This window comes from Panthera onca, chromosome A3 (assembly GCF_046562875.1).
Source record: "Panthera onca isolate mPanOnc1 chromosome A3, mPanOnc1 haplotype 2, whole genome shotgun sequence".
Taxonomy (NCBI): domain Eukaryota; kingdom Metazoa; phylum Chordata; class Mammalia; order Carnivora; family Felidae; genus Panthera; species Panthera onca.
The window spans coordinates 81,856,083-81,876,199 of NC_138341.1; the positions used below are offsets into that span (position 1 = coordinate 81,856,083).

At 42.2% G+C, this 20,117-nt stretch overlaps 1 protein-coding gene across 8 annotated transcripts in view; it reads right to left on the bottom strand.

Moving 5' to 3' along the window:
- The window catches only part of RFX8 (regulatory factor X8), a 261,067-nt gene that overhangs the window by 206,767 nt on the left and 34,183 nt on the right, over nucleotides 1-20,117 (bottom strand). For 5 of the 8 annotated variants that reach the window (XM_078444363.2, XM_078444364.2, XM_078444361.2 and 2 more), the window contains one exon: nucleotides 1,659-1,769. The exons of the other annotated variants lie outside the window; for them this stretch is intronic. The gene's annotated coding sequence lies outside the window, so the exon portion shown is untranslated. The remainder of the gene's footprint in view (nucleotides 1-1,658; nucleotides 1,770-20,117) is intronic. 8 annotated transcript variants of the gene reach the window in all.

The window sequence follows — 20,117 nt, forward strand, 5'->3', positions numbered from 1 at the left end:
AACACCCTCCCCCACTTTTTGCAGGCTCCTCTTTAGAGAGCAACGATACAATATCAGATAATTTGCAATAGCCAAACTTCACCTTTAGTAACAAAAACATTAGCTCTGAATGCAAACACAAAGTATGGGCCAGTATCCTCTTAAGCATTTGGTAAAAATAATGATGCAGTCTTGACTCTTTTTCCTTCCTCCCCTACCTCCCTGAAGAATTGCTTTGTCACCTTCTGAGGGAGTTCCCAAGCTCTGGGAGGGTTCAGAGAAGCTTCTGAGATCAGGATCCATACACAGGGACACTGGGTCATTCAGGTCTTCCCCTCCCCCCTGGGTGGTGGTAGGAACGTCAAAGCTAAAGTACACTGGAGCCACATATGGTGAAATCAGCTCGGACAGCCTGCACTGCTGCAGATGTTTGTGCAGGGTGGCATTTCCACGTCAGCTGAGCTTCTTGCCTGGGGACTAATATGGGCCTGTTTCAGTTATGACCTAGTAAGTAGACGGTCTGAATAGGGAGTATCTCAGTGATTTTGTATGACCTTGAGAGTTCCTCTTCTTAACCAGTCCTTCATCATCATTCAAACCATGCTTCCTTCCCATAATGTTAATAACCAACATTTCTTTGTTGCCATTGCCCTCACAATTTCAGAGTCTCCTTAAAATTTTGAAAACCTACACTTTTTAAAGTTTATTTCTTTATTTTGAGAGAGAGAGAGAGAGAGACAGAGAGAAAGGGGCTGAGAGAGAATCCCAAGCAGGCTTCGCACTGTCAGTGTGGTGCCTGATGAGAGGCTCATACTCGTGAACTGTGAGATCATGACCTGAGCCAAAATCAAGAATCGGGTGCTTAACCAACTGAGTCACCCAAGCGCTCCTGAAAAAGCCTGCATTTTAAATGAAAAAAATATATATTGATAATGCAACCAATCATGTCTTTCACAAGGCTAAACAGTAGTTTCTCTTTGGCTTCATAAAATCCCAGAGCAGCCAACCTTAGAATATGTGTTAGTCACTTTGTATCCAAATAACACTGTGTGATTTGGTAAAAAGCCATGTGTTTACTGTCATGAAATATAATGTGTGGAAAACATCAAAATGCTATTGTGCAGGCTCTTCTAATAGCCTATCGGAACTTCCTTCACTTCAGAAATGACACACTTTAGGGTAGAACTTCCTATTTTAAAAACCACATAAACTCTCCCACCCATTCCCCTTCCAACCCTTTAGCAATCTGATTATGTAGTATTTTTATTTTCCCACTGTGATTGCCACTTTACCAACAAATATAACCAAGTTCTGAGAAATGCATAGGAATGCAGTCATACTAAGGCAGATTCACTTTTGTTATTTTTCCTTGCTTTTAAGTTCATACATTCAGTATTTTCCCCAGTGTGGCTCATTGCAATTGTGATCTATCTGGAAAATATATTACTGACCCATTAACAGAACCCAGAGGAAAACATGTTTGCTTCTGTATTGATGTGATTATTATGTGGATTTTGTAGTTTAAAAAGAAAGCAACTAGATTCTGCAACTGTATTCTTTGTAGAAACCAGCTTTGTTGGGGCTAATCTCATCAACCAATGAATTACACACTGATTACTCTGCTCATTCATTCTCAGCAAATTATAAGCAAAACTTCCAAGAATGATTGACCCTCTCACCTGGGCTTAGAATGGCTTTGGACTCTTCCTTTGGATTTACGTCCATGATGATGATTCTCAACCAGACGACTGATCTGACCAGGCTTCCTCTCATACTATCAGTCTGAAGGGCTGTGGAAGCAGAGGACCTGGGCTCACATTCTTACTCTATAGTCAGCCACCTGAGCTGGACACTTTTGTAGAGGGGCTTCCTTGACTCCTCCCTCTCTTTCATCTGTGACACCTACCCTGCTCCCCCAACCAATCAATCACCAAGTCCTGTCAATTCTGCCTCTTAAATATTACTCAAGGCCACCTGCTTCTCTCTGTTCCTCACTGCCACACCCTGGCTCAGCCTCCATCACTCTTAATCTCTGAAGTTGTCTCCCTGCCTCCATAAATGGGATCATTCCATAGAAGGGCTCTTTTAAAAATGCAGATTTGACTACAGCACCCTCCTGCTTAAACCCCTCAACAGCTGTCCATTACTTGTAGGTTAGAGCAAAGGTACCTCTTTATTACCCTGAAGCCCTGTTCCATGACATGACCTGGCAACTCGGCCTTCTGAGGCTGTCTCCTCCACTCCCACCATGTCATATAGCCATCTCATACAGCTTGAGACCAGCACATACTCTGTGCTAGTTCACTTCCTCACATGATGTCTCCTGGCATTACTTCTAAGGGACTTTTCTTTGCCCATCTTTGCCCAATTCCTGATTATCCCCAGCATAGAGTGTACAGCCTCTAGAAGCCTGCTCTCCATCCTTGCAAAGTACCCTTATTCTTATTCACTTCCCCAGGTCCAACAAGTGCCTGTCTCCTGAACTTCCTGAACATCCTACACTTGATGGAATTTCTCTGAGTCTATCTCATCTTCCAGCCCAGTGCCCTTGTGGGTAGGGATGATGTGGGTTTTTTTTTTTTTTTTTTCTGTATCTCCTGCTCAGTACAGAATCTGTCACAGAGTAGGCATTCAGTAAACATTTGTTGGTTGGTAATGGGGTTGGGGTTCTATGTGGTTCTTAGGGTACTGGACTTCCATCTATATCTCATAGAAAGCTCTATTTAGGTTTCCACAAATATTTGATTCAAATTTTATTTTTAAAAGATTGTTAAATTATTTTTCATACTTCACATAATAGATTCAAATATGTTACTTACAAACACATGACATACTGCAGATCAACAGGCTAAGTGTGTTGCAAGGATAAATCATTTTTGTAGACTCTGAATAAATCTTCTGCCATTTTCTGGTTAAATCTCAGGTTATAAGGCTGGTTCCTTTTTTTTTTTTTTAATTTTTTTGACATTTATTTATTTTTGAGACAGAGAGAGACAGAGAGAGACAGAGCATGAACGGGAGGGGAGGGGGTGGCAGAGAGAGAGGGAGACACAGAATCGGAAGCAGGCTCCAGGCTCTGAGCCATCAGCCCAGAGTCTGACGCGGAGCTCGAACTCATGGACCGTGAGATCGTGACCTGAGCTGAAGTCGGACGCTTAACCGACTGAGCCACCCAGGCGCCCCAAGGCTGGTTCCTTTTAAAACTATTAACAGTTTATAGCCATTTATCTGTGTGAATTAGGAATTTCTTTACAATGTGACCAAAGCAGATACCAGAAATAAACTAAAGCCTGAAGCTTTATCAGGTTGCAATGGTTTCCATAACCATGATTTTTTTTTAATATTTAATTAAAAAAATTTTTTAATGTTTATTTATTTTTTAGAGAGACAGAGACAGGATGTGAGTGGGTTAGGGGCAAAGAGAGAGAAAGACACAGAATCCAAAGCAGGCTCCAGGCTCCGAGCTGTCAGCACAGAGCCTGACGCGGGGCTCGAACCCACGAGCCGTGAGATCATGACCTGAGCCGAAGTCAGATGCTCAACTGACTGAGCCACCCAGGCGCCCCTTAATATTTAATTTTTAAGTAATCTCTACACCCAATATGGGACTTGAATTTACAACCCTGAGATCAAGGGGCTGTAAGTTCATTCCACGCACATGCCACTGACTGAGCCAGCTAGGTGCCCCCTTAACCACAATTTCTATTTTTTCCATTTATTAAAACAACCTGTAATTCTCCTTGGCTGGCTTCACCATATGCAATTACAAGAAGTCTGAAGTTATAATGGAGATGTATACTAATAAAATGTTCTGTTATCCCCCTGATATTTTAGGGATTTCTCTAAGATGTTGTTTGAAAGATGGGTCTAGTACTTTCTTTAAAAGTTTGTAAACTTCTGGCCAAAGGGAAGTGGGGTCCTGGGGCTGAGGTTGTGGCTTCCTGGAGATTCAGCACCAATTCCCAAGGAAACAAAACAACTGCTGGGGACTGGGCCCAGGAAGCAGCTCTGTGTACCCTCTGCACACTGAGGATCCCAAAGGTCTGCAAGTCAGTCTCACTGTCTGCTTTGCAACAGGACCCTCTCTGCTCTGCCGCTGGAAAGTCCTGGGGGAACAGATTCTCACACGCCTATGTGCCAGCCACTGGGAGGACAGTCCCGTCCCTGCAAATCTGCAAGGGGAATTCCAAAGGGACAGAAGTAAGGGGAAACCAGGCCTCAAGCTCCTTACAGGAACCTGGTGGAGCTAAACGGAGAGGCACAGTTCAGGGGCTGCCAGAATTAGGGAGCAGCACAAAGATCCCTTCCTTCTCCTTCCTCCAGATACCGTGCCAAGCCAGTGCTGTGTGTGGGTCAGCTGCCCAACTGGGCTTTGTGCCCTTCCCCTGGTCCCTGTGAGTTTCCTTCTCACTCACTGAACAAATGTAAATTGGGTACAACATGCTGTGTTGGGTCCCCCTCTTGGGGGTTTCTATAGCCATGCTTGTCCAGGGCTCCCTAAATCTCACCCTGAACAAATCCCTCCCTTGATTCTGGTTTCCTGTCAAGCTACTGCCTATCTCATCCCCTACCTTTCATACTGAAACTTTCTGAAATTAAGGATTCTCTGGATTCTCTGCCCGTAGACCATCAGGTCACACTCCCCCAAACTGACTGTAACTGGTTTTCCCCTGCTGCGTGAATGATACCCTTCAAAGGTCATTGGTGACTTCCTTATACTAAAATCCAGCACCTTTCTGTAAGGCCTGCTGGCAACTAGCAACCACTCCTCATCCTTGAGCTATTCTTCGCTTTTATGGCTTCACTTGCGGCTCTCCCTCCAAATCCCTGACCACTTCTAGCTTGTCTCCAAGGATTTTTCGACTTCTTGTTCTTCTCAAGGAAGACAGTTATGTTTGCCAGGGCTGCTGTAACAAGGTACTACAGACTGGAGGTCTCAAACAACAGAAATGTATTTTCTCACTGTCTCAGGGGGTAGAGTCTGAGAATGAGATGTCACCAGTGATGATTTCTCCCCAGGCCTCCTTCTTTCCTTGGACATGGCCATCTTCTCCCTGTGTCCTCACATGTTCCCTCCTCTGTTTTTCTGTGTCCAAATCTCCTCTTCTCAGAAGGACACCAGTGTTATTGGATTAGGTCCCACCCTGATGACCTCATTTTAACTCAATTGCCTCTATAAAGGCCCTAACTCCAAATAGTCACATTCTGACATATTGGGGGGTGAGGACTTCAACACATGAATGCTAGGGAGGAACACAATTTAGCCCACAGCAATAGAATTCCAGATGAGGTTCTTGACTTTTTTTTAATGTTTATTTATTTATTTTGAGAGCGAGAGCACACACGAGCAGGGTAGGGGCAGAAAGGGAGAGAGAGAATCCCAAGCAGTCTCCTCGTTGTCAGCACAGAGCCTGATGTGGGGCTCAAACTCATGAACCGTGAGGTCATGACCTCAGCCAAAACCAGACGCTTAACCGACCGAGCCACCCAGGTGACCAGCCCCTTGACCTTTCTTAATGCTTCTTTCCTACACCCATTTCTAAAGCTTCTCACTATTCAATGAATGCTTTTATTAATTTTTTAATTAAAAAAATAATGTATCTCATTAAAATAAAGTAGGACAATCCTTTAGTGTTTGAAAAAAAAGGTTAATGAGAGGGTATGATTTTCAAGTAACTAATCTCAAAGTTGTTTTCTGAGCTCTGAGACCAAATTCCCAACAAGTTTTCCAACACCTCCCCATGACAGCTGGTGCATCCCACAATGTGTTCTCTCCACAAACACCATTCTCACTCCTTAACCCTCATTTGTTGGCCAAAATTCCCCACAACTCTTTGAATGACTCCTTTCTTCTGCTTCACTCCATGCCCAAATATTTTGCCCATCCTATATACTCCTCTCTCGAGAACAGCTATGTAATTTGTGAGACCTAGTTCACAATTTGTGGGGCTCTTTGTTTTCAAAACTCAAGAGTTTCAAGACAGTGACAGCAGAGCATTAAAACAAGCACAGGGTACCTCAGAGCATAATCTTATGTGACTGTGAAAGTCGCTTACCCTTGAAGCTGGCCCTGCCCCCTGCATTATCCCTCCCACATCACTCTGCACTCCATCCCCACTGATGCCCTGGATTTCCACGCTGGCCTCCTGAGACCCCACATCCATCACGTCTTCCCCATCCCACTCTATCTGCCTGATAACTCCTACTCAACGACATCTGCACCTGGCATCCTCTGCTCAAAGCCTTTGGTATTTCCTCATTTCCTACCAAACTGGGCACAGACTTTTCAGGCCAGCATTTTAGTCCCTGATTTCCTGACTTGACTCCTACTCATGCCTGTCTGACACAAAGCTTGAGGCAAACGTTCTAGTCACTCTCTTCAGACTGTTCTCCATAGACCTCAATCTCCAAGCCTTGTGCTTCTGAATCCTACCCTTTCCATCTGTGCCATCAGAACCTCTCCAAAGATTAAGGCCTATCTCTTGCAAGAAGTGTTTCCTGGGTCTGGTCACTTCTTTCTGGTCAGCCTCACATGTTCAGGAGCTGTGGTAAGCACTTACTGCACACTTGTCCTTGCCAAGGGCTTGTGTGCTTTTATCCTTTAAACCTCCCATACCCCCAGAGGCAGGTTCTATCACTATGCCCTAGGGAGCTTGGAGGGACCATGTGTTGTACATGGTCCTCGCATGGTGGTGGACCAGGGTTCAAATGCAATAGTCTGGCTCAGAGTCTGTGCCTGTCTTGTGCCTTGTGTGGCTGATATTTGTGCATTTCTTCCATATCCACAGTAGACAATGAGCCCTTTGAAGAAAATAGATCTTTTCATCTTTGATTTCCCTGAGGCACTTCCTTTGTCTCCACATTCAGCCCATATTGCTTATGTGATGGAGCCAGAAATTTTGAAACACTGGGTTAGCCCAGGAAGATGCAATGACCAAATATATTACCTTACATTTCTGAATACTTAGCCAGTTAAGGATTCTTTGGAGTGACAACCCTTTTCAAAAGCAATGTACTTTGGGGACCATTCAGGAAATATATTTGTATTTGTCAATCACACTTGACTTATGAATTGGTAGATTGAACTCTGTGTTAGCTTACCTACTTTCCTTCCAACTGAGAGCCATCTGAGGGGGTCTTTGATTGGAAGGAGGTAATCCAGCTCCCTCACATTTGTCCTGTTGTTTGGTTTTGTGTTAACCTCTGCCTCCACCTAAATTCCCCCCTCTCGCCAGGGCTAGGCCAACAGAGGGTAAGGGAGGGAGCCAGATTTCTTAGTCTCCCACTATTTCTTTACTTCTCACTGGCACTGGGAAAGCAGCTTCTTCCAGAACTTCTGTGGGGCCCGAATGCAAATGGTTCTCTTCTTTCCTCCTTAGTCCCTTTCCCGCCCAAGAACCAGTGATGCAGAGTGAAAACTGAGGGAGGTTTTAGAGAGAGGGGCACATGGTTAATATTTATATTTAAATAAATGCGTGTGTGTTAAACTTTACCCATAGACATTTGAGAAAATATGTCTTGTAAAAAGGAAGGCATTCTTTCCAAAGCTATTCACCAAAATATTTGCAGTGGTTGTATCTGGGTAGCGAATCTTGGACGCAACGGTCTTAGCTTTTTAAAGACGTATTTAAAATTTTTGTCTATGGCTAAGGTGTATTACTTGGGATGTATGTGTTTTGTATTGAGTTGGAACTTTAGAAGCATGTGACATGTAGCCTTATTCCTGTGCCCATCTCCTCACCTCATGCAATTCCCACCCCAGATACTGTTGGGGGAAACAGGAGGAACTAGGTGCCACCCAAGGGCCTTTGCCTGTGGTCTGCAGGCATGTGAGTGCCTTCGCTGGGCAGAAACATGGTCAGGAGTATACCACTTCCCCTTTGAGCGGGAATTCCAGGACTAAGGTGGTGATGTGATTTGACCTAAGAGGGTGTAACAAGCCTGGAGGAAAAAGGAAATGAGCAGAGCTCTCCTGATTCACCGTCTTGTGTGTTCACCACAGTGCTCCACTTCCTGGGGTTGCTTTTTGCCACAGTTGGGGCCGGTGTCAGCTCAGAGCTCACTTGTGGTTCCCTTCCTGGGACCATGTGAGGTAGGGACAGGGAATGATGGCTCGGGGGTCCTTCCATCCTGCCAACCAATGCCCCCTCTCTGTCCCTCTTGCCCCTCTACTTCAAAAGTGCATCACCTGCCTTGCTTTTTAAAAAATTTTTTTTAACATTTATTCATTTTAGAAAGACAGAGCACGAGTAGGGGAGGGGCAGAGAGAGAGGGAGACACAGAATCCAAAGCAGGCTCCAGGTTCTGAGCTGTCAGCACAGAGCCCAACGTGGGGTTTGAACCTATGAGCTGTGAGATCAAGACCTGAGCCAAAGTTGGACACTCAACTGTCACTTGCCTTGCTTCTAACCTACTTCTCAACCCACTGCAATCTACCCACCACAAGCTAGCATGTTGTTGGCATTCTAGAAACGCTGGTTGAGTTACCAGATCTTTACATGCTCTGTACGCTACCCTGATTCCATGTTGCCCTTCTTGTCTCTGCTTAGACAGAGATCTCAGTAACTCCAGCCCTCTCCCACCCCTTTGCTGGAAACCCAGCCCAAGGGAACAAAAGGGATATCACTTCAAACAACACCATATTTCTCCACCTCAACATTTCCCAGCTTCAGATAAAAGGAATGGGGTGAAAATGCATAAACACAATGGAAACAAGCCAAGGGTGTCTGAAAAGTTGGATACTGTGTCCTATTTGTTCCTAACAGCAGCGTCAGAATGGAGTGAAACCTACCTGGGTCCATGCTCTTGTCACTCATCTGGACTGGACTCCTCTCCCTCCCACTTGCTCTGTCCCATCCTTCTCCACAAAGCCTTCTCAACCCATGTCAGCCCACAAAAGCTACCTGTGACAGTGCTTGTAGTATGACCTCACTGTTCATCTGTTTATATCTTATCTGCTCCCAGATACAAAGCTCTCTGAACACTGAAATCATATTTATGGACACAGAAATAGGTGCACAGGTGCATAGGTCTTGAGATTGAGATCTGGGCAAAATGCCCGGCTCAGTCCCATGGTGGTTGTAAGAGAACAGGTAAGTTGCTTGAACTGCTTTGAGGCTTGGTTATCTCATCTGTCAATTAGGCAACAATAATCTCTACCTTATAAATGAAATGAGAGATAAAATGAGAAAATACATCTAAGAGTTCTGGTGATTTAGTTATTTTCCCAACATTTAACATGTTGCCCTCCTTCCCAATACCTAATGCAAGACCTTTCATGTAAATGTTCGATAAACATTTATTGATTGATTAACGGATGGTGAGTTACACTCCATTCCTTCCTGAATCTCCTCTGTGTATCTCAGAGGGTTGGCCCACAGGCATGTATTATGGAAGGGTTTGGATATATGCTTTGGTAGTCACAAGAAATTAGAGATAAATATTACAATCCATCGACAAAGTAGTCTAAATATTTTTTTGTTTGTTACTTTTCCTATATCCAGAGAAAAAGAACATGAAAATAACATGTTTGAGAAAAAGTCCATGCCAATCAGTAGGGCTTGTATGAATTAGTATTCTCTTCCACAAAGAGCTTTAAGAAAATGTAATCTATCCATTAGAAAGTAGGTATATGGGTCAGGGATTTGGCCAGAAACAGACTGCATACTTAAAAGGGGTAACTGTAAAGAGTTTGTTCAAAGATTTCTTTTTCTTTATTATTTACAAAGGGTTGTGAGAAACCAAAAAGGAAAGGTGAAAGAGTCTGTGTTACAACAATGGGGATCTTCAGTTCTGTTAGATCTAAAGGACCAAAGCAAAGGAAGAGTTACTGGTAACCAGCAAGAGCTGTATGTGTTAGAGAAGGCTGCCTGACATATGCTGTGGTATCCATCAGAGGAACACAGACCTGCAGAAAGGGAGCTGGTGGAACCAATAGCCCAACTTTCCTTTCTGCCTGTCCTCCAATGTCCTGCTGTGGCTTCAACCCAACCAAAAGCCAAAGGGGAAGGAGGTATGTTGCTAGTCCATTGAGGTTAGCTTCCTGGGCATAGAGTTGGATGGACAGTGGATCTGAAAGGCAAATTTAAAATATCTAGCATGATAGAACAGGAGAAAGAGAAGTGAAGGGGAAGTAGAGTACATAAGAATAGCAACAAAAATGGATACTAGAAATAAATCCAAATATTTTAGTAATCACAATAAATGTAAACAGATGAAAGAGTCTTCGATTGGAAAAACAAAAGACAATCTACCACAATTCCCATTTTTTTTTTTTTTTTTTTATTTTTTATTTTTTTTATTTATTTTTGGGACAGAGAGAGACACAGCATGAGCGGGGGAGGGGCAGAGAGAGAGGGAGACACAGAATCGGAAACAGGCTCCAGGCTCCGAGCCATCAGCCCAGAGCCTGACGCGGGGCTCGAACTCACGGACTCACGGACCGCAAGATCGTGACCTGGCTGAAGTCGGACGCCTAACCGACTGCGCCACCCAGGCGCCCCTCCCATTTATTTTTTTAAACATTTATTCATTTTTGAGAGATAGAGACAGAGCATGAGTGGGAGAGGAGCGGAGAGAGACGGAGACACAGAATCCCAAACAGGCTCCAGGCTCTGAGTTGTCAGCACAGAGCCTGATGTGGGGCTCCAACTCACTGACTGCAAGACCATGACCTGAGCAGAAGTTGGACGCTTAACTGACTGAGATACCCAGGTGCCCATGCCATAAGTTCCATTTAAAGGAGACATATCTCAAGCAAAAGATATCAGTAAGTGGAGAATAGAAAAAGATACATCATTAAATACAAATTAAAGGAGGACTTCTCTGGTAATACTAATATCAAACACAACAGAATTTAAGGCGAAAATTTTTTATGTAAATGAAGAAAGAAAAACACCAAGAAGATACAAAATTATGAAATCATAACTACTTAATAATATAGTCTTAAAATATACAAAGCTAAAATTGATGGATTTACAGGAGTAAAGTGACAAATCTACAACCATAGCAGGAGATTTAAAAAAATTTTTTTACTGTTTATTTATTTTTAAGAGAGAGAAAGAAAGAGAGAGAGAGAGACAGAACATGAGTGAGGGGAGGGGCAGAGAGGGAGACACAGAATCCAAAGCAGGCTCCAGGCTGTCAGCACAGAGCACAATGTGGGGCTCGAACTCACAAACTGTGAGATCATGACCTGAGCCAAATTCAGACACTTAACCGACTGAGACACCCCGGTGCCCCAATACACTTACCTGACTGAGCCACCCAGGCACCCCAGTATAGCAGAAGATTTTAAAGTGTATCTCTCAGAACCTAACAGATCAAGCAGACCAACAGTTATAAAAATTAAGGCTCCCTAGATTTGAACAAACCATTTAAAAATGGTTAACTCTAGTGAGTAACATAAAAGCTCCTGCACCTATCAAATAAACAACATACAGTTTTTTCAAGCACAAATGGAATATTTTCACACTGATCACACTAGGCCACAAAGGAAGTATCTATACATTTGAATGAATCAACACCATAATGACCACCATCTCTGAAAACAATGCAATATTAGTGATTATTAGAAATCACCAGTAGGGGTGTCTGGGTGGCTCAGTCAGTTAAGCATCTGACTTTGGCTTAGGTCATGATCTCATGGTTCATGAATTCGAGCCTTTTGTCGGGCTCTGCATTGACAGTGCAGAACCTACTTGGGATTCTCTCTCTCTCTCTCTCTCTGCCCCCCCCCCCTTGGAGTCTCTCTCTCTCTCTCTCTCTCTCTCTCTCTCTCTCAAAATAAATAAATAAACTTAAAAAAAATCACCAATAAAAAGGTATCCAAACCATTTCTCCCATGTATTTTGAAACTAAATGGAATACTTCCAAATAGTTCATAATTTAAAGATGAAATTCAAGAGAAATTATAAAACATTTAAAACTAATAGTTTTGAGGGGTTCCTATATGTCTCAGTCTGTTAAGCATCTTACTCTTGATTTCCGCTCAGGTCATGATCTCAAGGTTCCTGAGATCAAGCGCCACATTGGGTTTCATGTTGACAGCATGGAATCTGCTTGGGATTTTCTTTGTCTCTCTCTCTCTCTCTCTGCCCACCCCCCACTCATGCTTGCATGCATGCATGTACTCTTTAATAAATAAATAAACCTAAAAAAAAGAAATAATCTTAATGAAAAAAAACTAACAGTTTTGAAAATTCAACTCTTTGGAATGCAGCAAAAGAAGTACTTACGGGAAAATCAAAGCTTTAAATACATCTATTAGAAAACAAAAATGACTGTAAACTAATGAAGTGAAAGTTAAATTCATGAAGCTAGGGAAAAAACAACAGTGATTTTAGTATTTATCTTAAGGAGTGTTACACTTAGATGGAATGGCATATATATTTGTATAGTTTCATCCAATGTGTAGCTCTTTTTCAGTGCTGTAGCTAATTAGCTTCCTTGGTGGTTGGCACATATTAGGTGCTTAATAAACATTTGGTGAATGAATGGATGAGCGAATGCCCAAGAAATTTCCTATTTTCAAGTACCCATGTTAAAAAAAATGTGAAAATAGGGGCACCTGTGTGGCTGAGTCAGTTAAGTGTCCAACTTCAGCTCAGGTCATGATCCTGCAGTTCATGAGTTTGAGCCCTGTGTCGGACTCTGTGCTGACAGCTTGGAGCCTGGAGCCTGCTTCAGATTCTGTGTCTCTGTCTCTCTCTGTCCCTCCCCTCTTTGGACTCTGTCTCTGTCTCTCTCTCTCTCTCAAAAATAAATAAACATTAAAAAAAATCTCTTAATGTAAAAATACAAAACAGGTAAAACTAATTTTAATACTATATTTTATTGAGTTAATTGTATCCAACATATTATCCTTTAAACAATAATCAATATAAAAAATCATTGGGCTATTTTATACTTTTTTTCATACTAAGCCTTAAAAAGTCAGTGTTTATCTCATACTTAAAGTATATCTCAATTCAGATGCTAACTTTTCATCAGAAACACTTGATTGGTTTTTAGATCTCCTAAAATTGACCACTAAAAAGTATTTTCAGAGGTGCCTCGGTGTCTCAGTCAGTTGAATGTCCGACTCTTGATTTGAACTCAAGTCATGACCCCAGGGTTCTGGGACTGAGCCCTGCATGGGGCTCCCAGTGAGCACGGAGCATGCTTAGGATTCTCTCTCTCTTTCCCTCTACCCTTCTTGCCTCCTTCATCACATGCTCTCTCAAAACAAACAAACAAACAAACAAACAAACAAACAAACACAAGATAGGGTTGCTTGGGTGGCTCAGTCGTTTGTGTCTGTGAGTTTGAGCCCTGAGATAGGCTCTGTGCTGATAGCTCAAAGCTTGGAGCCTGTTTCAGATTCTGTGTCTCCCTCTCTGCTCCTCCCCTGCTTGCTCTCTGTCTCTCTCTCTCAAAATAAATAAACATTAAAAAAACCCAAAAAACAAAAAAGTATTTTCATATTCCAACATTTGAAACTTACTTAAAAGTTTTCCAATAACTGAATTGTCAGTTTTTAGGTTTAAATATTAAAATTAGGGGCACTTGGGTGGCTCTGTTGGTTAGGCATCTGACTCTTGATTTTGGCTCAGGTCATGATCTCACAGTTTGTGAGTCCAAGCCCGGTTTTGGGCTCTGCGCTGACAGTGTGGAGCCTGCTTAGGATTCTCTCTATCCCTCTCTCTCCCAGTCATGCTGCTCTCTCTCACTCCCTCAAAATAAATAAACTTAAAAAAATTATAAATATTAAAATTAAATAAAATAAAAAATTCAGGGGGCACCCGGGTGGCTCCATTGGTTAAGTGTCCAACTCTTGATTTCAGCTCAAGTCATGATCAAATGGTTTGTGAGATCCAGCCTCTTGTCGGGTACTAACAGTGCAGAGCCTGCTTGGGATTCTTTCTTCCTCTCTCTCTCTGCCCCTCCCCTGCTCATGCTCTGTCTCTGTCTCTCTCTCTAAATAAAGAAACTTTAACAAATACTGTTTAAAAAAAAATCAGCTCTTCAGTCATACTGGGCACATTTTAAGCAGCCAACAGCCTCGTGTGGCTAGCCAGAAGCTATAATATTAGACAGAGTAGTCCTTGTCCATAAAGGTATTCATGGAACAAAGAACTGTGTTTTCCAAAGTATTCCTCCTTGACTTGTCTGCTAGCCTATGTTAAGATATGGAAGTTTCCATTCTGACCTCAGTAAAAAGAAACTTTCCTGCCTAAGTTACTATGTAGAAGTAAGGTAGCTCTGGACTATCAAAGTTACCCCTCTCTCAACAGCCTATGAAAATTTCTATTTAACAATAGCACTGATCACTTTATATTCTTTCTTTGTCAAGGATCAGTAAACTACACTTCCAAAAATATTAAAACCTTATATAATGGAAACAGTAGGGTAGTTTGCAAATGAATTAATAGCACTGGATTTCAGAGGACCCCAGCAAGAAAGTGGTGAGAATTCCCTGGTATCCTCTAAATTGAATGCATCTGTGAAAGGAGTGGAAGGAGAGCTCATGGCAACACTGCTCACTGTGCTTGAAGTCCCACCTCCCATCCTCCAGGGCTCCATGACAGGCCCAACACCAACACACCACACCACCTGTCTCCTCCTTCCCCTGCTTGGCTTGGTCAGAAGGGAGGGCTTATTTCAGCCAAAGAAACTCAACACCCCAATCAGGTAATTCTTTCCGCTTTGGCGTAAATTCAAGATGTGCAGAACCCTTGGGAGGCTCTTCACCACATGGCCATGCCCTCTTTGCCTCTCAAGCTTTGTCCTTTCACCTTGTGGAAAGAGAAACTCAGAAAAACTGTTCAAGGGCTCTGCTTTTGGCACTGCTACTGACTCACAGTGAAACCTGGAGCAAGTCTTTTTGGCTGAGATTCTAAAACAGGAATAAAGTCTTCCCTACTTATATCCTAGACTATTATGAAGGTCAAAGGAGAATATGTATTCTATGTAAAAATACCTGGAAAAGTAGAGAGTACTTTATTCACCTAAAGTATCATTTTAAAATCATGTTGCCTGCAAGTTTCCCCAAATATACCCAAGAAAGACTTAAAAGGTAGGTAAACCCAACAGGCCTTCTCATTTCTTGTTGGGAATATAAATTGGAATACACTTTTTGGAGGGAAATGTGACAGTATCTATCAAAATGTTAAGTGTTCATACCTGTGGAACCATAAATCCCATGTCTAGGAGTAACCAGAGAAATACGTGTGTCAAAGAAGATGTATGTGCAAGGATTTCACTGAAGCACGGTTTGTATTAGGAAAAATTGAAACCCGCCTGGAGTTCCAACCATCATAGTAATAAAGAGAACTATGCAGCTGCTACAGAATGAGGGAGACTTATGTATATCTATGCAAATGAGACCATATGACATTCTGATGTTTATAAAAGCAGATTACAGATAGAATACATTAAATAGTATAAATATATTATTCATATTGCATTAAAACTATGGAAAACATCAGTAAATGACCTTTTAGGAGACAGACTCTGGTAGACCTTTCACTTTTTACTTTTGTTTCTACACCATTTAAAGTTTACATTGAGCATATGACACTTTTTTGATAAGCAAAAGAAGTAAAGATGTTTCCATCTTAAAAAAAACAATAAAATAAAAAATTATACCAAAAATGTGCTAGGCATTAGCCTAGTCATTTGAAATCATTTCATGATTTAATGATTAGTGATTAAATCATTTGAAGTGATTTAAAGATATGGTCCATTTCCTTCAGGGAGTCACAAATTAGCCAGGCATATTTAAAGGAAAAGAGCAGTCCTCCTTACACTCCAAATAATTATCTCCATCTTTAAAAAAATTTTTTAATGGTTTATTTATTTTTGAGAGAAAGACAGAGCACGAGTGGGGGAGGGGGCAGAGACAGAGAGGGAGACACAGAATCCAAAACAGGCTCCAGGCTCTGAGATGTCAGCACAGAGCCCGATGCTCGAATTCAGGAACGGTGAGATCATAACCTGAGCCAAAGTCGGATGCTTAACAGACTGAGCCACCCAGTCACCCCTAATTATTTCCATCTTACAATAAAATTTGTAATTTTATTTTTACATGGTTATATGAGATCTTTTCACTATTTTTAAAACTTTTTTAGCTTTTGAAGTCCCAAGATATATTTACCCTTACTTTTTCTTTGTTCATTCAAGAAGTATTTGTGATACACCCCACAGCCAAGACACGGTTCCATGTGCTATGGTGGAACTGAGGGTTATCTTATTCTGACCTTGGGGAGTTTGCAGTCTGATGGGAAACACAAGAGATCTGTATACAGAATAACAATGCAAGGGAGAAAATGACAAGTGCCCAAAGAGATAAACTAGATAATGGATTCTGGGCCCTCAGAGCGCAGGCCCTAGGGAATATAACAGGCAAGAGGATGGTGAGCCATTTGTGATTGGAGGCAGTGGCCCTGCGGCATGAAGAAGTGGTGGGATTTGGAAAAGTATCATTTTCTAAATATAGAAATGAATTGAGAAATGTATAAGAGTTAAAGCAAGTACCAAAGCTTACTGCTGTTTTTATTTCCAATGACTAAACCGACACTCTTGCCACATACCTATTCCTTTGTTGTTGTTTAACCAGAAGGAAAGCATGTGAACTTGCTGCCTACTGTTGGTCTACTATTCTCCCTCTCCAGCAGAAGCACGACCCAAGGGTGGACCTTCGGAGCTCTGGCTGAGTTCTGGGTGTTGGTTCAGTTACTACTCCTCAACCCATAAAAGGAGCTCTTGGATAGATTATTTTTGGTAACTGGAAATCTCTGAACAAACTTGATCTCTGAGCTGAGTCAAAAGTCATGTCTCTGTGCAACCCATGCTCCACCTTTTGTATATCGGGAAGCAGCTCATGTTCACAGTGGCCTGACACACAGCCAGAGTGATGGGTGTGTGGAGCCAATCAGTGCTGTGCTCCACAGAACCAGGCCCTTGAGCAAAAGGCTCCTCTGTGAAACAGCAATTCTAACCATTTCCTCCTAAATCCGATTTCAACATTCTAGAATGTCCCTCGATAAAGACGCTCATTTTCTTCTTTTTTTCTTTGTTCTCACGACAGTTTAAGGAAAGCTTGCATGAAGGTTACCTTTTCCTCTGGTAACAGTGCTGAGTCTTGACAACCAAGAGGGGCCATCATGTGACTGGTAGCTTTGACTGAGTAAAACATCATTCTAGCAAACATTTTGGGAACCACTGAGACTATGGGCAACAGATGTTCATAGACACAGTTAGCCAGGATGGTTTTCTTCCAATCTGTTCTATAGATAATTATTAAGCAGTTGATATGTCCCAGGCACAGGGGATACAAAGATGAATGAATGACCATGACCTGGTCCTTAACCTCTAGGCATCTGCGTTTCAGGGGAAGAGACATTAATAGCTACCATTATTTGGGTCCTCTTCAGGGTCAGATGTTATGCCATTATAGTTTCAATCATACTCTACAACCCTGCAAGATAGGGTTTGTTAGTTTCTTTCCACAGATAAAGAAGCAGAGACGTCAGGCAGCACAGAAGAGGTACACAGAGCATAGAAGAGACCAAGTAGAGGTTAGAATGGGATCTGTTCTACCAATGAACTAGAAATGTACACAAGACCCACAGTGAGAAGCAAGAGAGTGCACAGAAGCCGACAGTTATGATAAAATAGATAGGACTGTAAGAGGCAGGTGGAGAGGTAGATAAGCATTCTGGAGACATGACAGGTCTATAGGGAGAGAGTCCCGAATCCCTGTAGCTGGACAGAGATAGCAGGACTTGTGACCAGGAAACATGCAAGAGCTCTGCTTCCAGGGCAGAGATGCTATGAGCTCAGTCTTCTCTCTTTTATTCAGTAACCCAGCTGTACCTCAGTCAGCCATCTTGAAGCTTCAGAAGGACAAACACAAGAGGTAGAAGGAGCATACTAATCTACTTTCCTGGAAGGGTGATACTCCACTGGAAGTGACTCAGCAGAATCACTTCATGTCAAGCAGAGCATATTGTGTGCCTGCCACAGACCAAATACTCCAGTGGAGGGAGTGGGCCAGTAGTCTGGTCAAATCTGCACTGGTCTGGGGTGCCTGAGGGGCTCAATCAGTTAAGTGTCTGACTTTTGATTTCAACTCATGCCATAATCTCGCAGTTCATGAGATTGAGCCCCATGTGGACTCTGTGCTGGCAGCTTGGAGCCTGCTTGGGACACTCTCTATCTCTCTCTCCCCCCTCCCCTTACCCCTCCCTTGCTCACCTACTGTCTCTCTAAATAAATAAGTAAATAAATAAATAAAACAAAATAAAATAAAATAAAAGTAAATTAAAAAAAATTTTTTTGCATTGTCCCAAGAGATTTATTTACCTTTCCCAAAGCTCCACTGGTAGTGGTTGGACTTGATCTGTGACATCGGGCAAGACACACTTCCTGCAAATGCTTTACTGACTCATCTGTATAATGTTCAGGGTTGGATAGGCTGATTTCCAAGGTCCCTCTCTGCTTTCCATGTCTACAAACTTAAGTCAGCATTTTGAGAAGGAAGACAAATTCTTATACCTCTTTACCTCTATTTGATGAGCTATTTTTATTGCAATAGTCAAACTTAACATGTGGAAAGAAGTATCCTAAGCCCTTAAGCATATTGTTACACAAGGGGGAAAAACTCTATCCTAAGCCCTAAGTATATTGACAGAATATAGAAATGTGGGTTTTGAAGATCTTAAAAATGGCAAGTGTCAGAATGCAAGTTATAATCTGGGTTCTATCACCTATTGGCTACTGAACTTCAGACCCACTCTTCCCAAACTCCAGTTTCTACATCTGTCAATTGCAGTAAAGCATCTTACTGTGCAGAGCTGTTGCAAAGATCAAATAAGATGATAAATATAAAAGAGTTTTGGGTAAGACAAGAAGCTAGACAAGTGCATGTTAGGAATAGAATTTCCAGTATTAAATTCCTGATGGTCCAAGATTTGGCTGGCAGGCAAAAGACAAGAGGCAATGTATTATGGGTGAACAAGGCCAATTATGGATCAGGGCCCAGTAAAGTGGGGGAAAGAGCTTGCTGACAAAATGAGAATTGGAAAAAGGGGGGATTTGATTTCATTTGAGAAGGGAGAGAGTAATTGGGAGCAGTAAGAGTACTTCAGAGGAAAGACAGAACTCCATTAAGCAGTTTCTTCTTTATGTAAATGTATCTCCTCCTATGGGAAACCAAGCACCGGGGTCAGGAGTGCTGGAGTTCATGTTGCTTCTCAGATTGCTTACCTTGGGATCATCTGGCTGCCCCAACCATGGCATTTAAGGATGAGAAGACAGACCAGGGAAGAAGAGATGACTTACCTGAGGTCACAGGAGTGGAAGCAAACTCAAAGGGCCTAGTGAAGGGAACTCTATCAAAGAGTAAAAGGCACAATCCTTGCCTGAGATGGGAGTCTGAGCCTTTGTAGAAAGCAGATCTCACCTAATTCTAAAGGGTTGTACAGGGTCCCACCAGGAAAGGATTTTAATCTCCAAGAAGAGAGTTAAGAGACTCTTGCATGAGAAGCAAGTCAGAACCAACAGGACACAGATGTATATCATATGCTGTATCAAGCTAGGTTCAGTGATGATAATGTAAATTTATATATTACCCCCCCCCCTTTATACAGGACTATACAATAGATTCCTCTTGTTATGGTAAAGCAATTTTGCACTCAATATAGCTTCCCTAGGCACAGGATGTGCAAATGAGTCACTCACAATTGGTTTGTTGTTGTTATCCGTACTAAAATGGTAGAAATTATTATTTTATAATACCATTATGGCTTTTATGTACTCAGGGCCTTCCATGTGTCCTATCCTGTGCTAGTATGTATATACCTTCCAATCTGCAAAATGACCTGGTTACATAGATATCTGAAGATGAGTAAACTGATGTTCAGAAAAGTTAGGTAATTTGCCTGAGATCACACAGCTGGTAGATAAGTGGAAAAGCCAAGGTTTAAACTCAGTTATGCCTGGTTCCAGAGCCCAGCCAATGTTAGTCCCACTAAATGCATGGTGCTTTAGGACACAGTGATGGCAAAGAAGCAAAATAGCAACTGCAAAGGCCAAAACTCTGGACACTCTATAGCAAAATCATTTAATTAATCAAAAGTTTACTGGTTCCAGAGCCC